This window comes from Galeopterus variegatus, unplaced genomic scaffold (assembly GCF_000696425.1).
Source record: "Galeopterus variegatus unplaced genomic scaffold, G_variegatus-3.0.2 Scaffold131, whole genome shotgun sequence".
Taxonomy (NCBI): Eukaryota; Metazoa; Chordata; class Mammalia; order Dermoptera; family Cynocephalidae; genus Galeopterus; species Galeopterus variegatus.
In genome coordinates, this window is record NW_007726242.1 from 954,743 (window position 1) to 955,326 (window position 584).

Sequence of the window (584 nt, forward strand, 5' to 3'; positions counted from 1 at the left end):
CCATCCACAGGCCTACTACTCTGGCATAATGTTTTTATTTAAATCATTTAATCATTGATTTATTCATCATTGAAACTAATTCTTTATTGTACTTGTGTGGAGGAATGTGAATCTAAAGAAGGACTTCTATGCCTTGAAGAGATTTTAGAGTCAGGCGTGGGTGGTGACATGAAAACACTGTTACGGTTCAGTCCTTCCCAGGTCTCTTTCCCAACCATGTGTTTTATCATATCTTATTTCTGGAGATGCCACCACTTGAGCCAGTTTATGCAGGATGAGTAGCAGTTTAGCCAGTCAGACATATCTCCCAATAAAGTTTTATACCTCCCCCACATTTCCCATAAAAGCTGTTTTTAGATAGAACCATCTCCTCTTTTTTTAAACTGGAAATTGTTGATATAAAGAAATGCTAATTAGTCATTTCTAAGTATTTATTTCCCTCTCGTCACTGTCTACGACTACAAAGACCCTATAGAACAATGCCAATAGGTTTTATTTCTGATTTTCTAGGTATTGGATCTACAACTTTTTCATTGCTGTACTAATTATTCTTGGTTTAGAGTAGACACTTATTTTTAATCTTA

At 35.3% G+C, this 584-nt stretch overlaps 1 protein-coding gene across 2 annotated transcripts in view; it reads left to right on the top strand.

Moving 5' to 3' along the window:
- The window catches only part of ZNF454 (zinc finger protein 454), a 30,034-nt gene that overhangs the window by 5,253 nt on the left and 24,197 nt on the right, over positions 1 to 584 (top strand). The window lies entirely within an intron of this gene.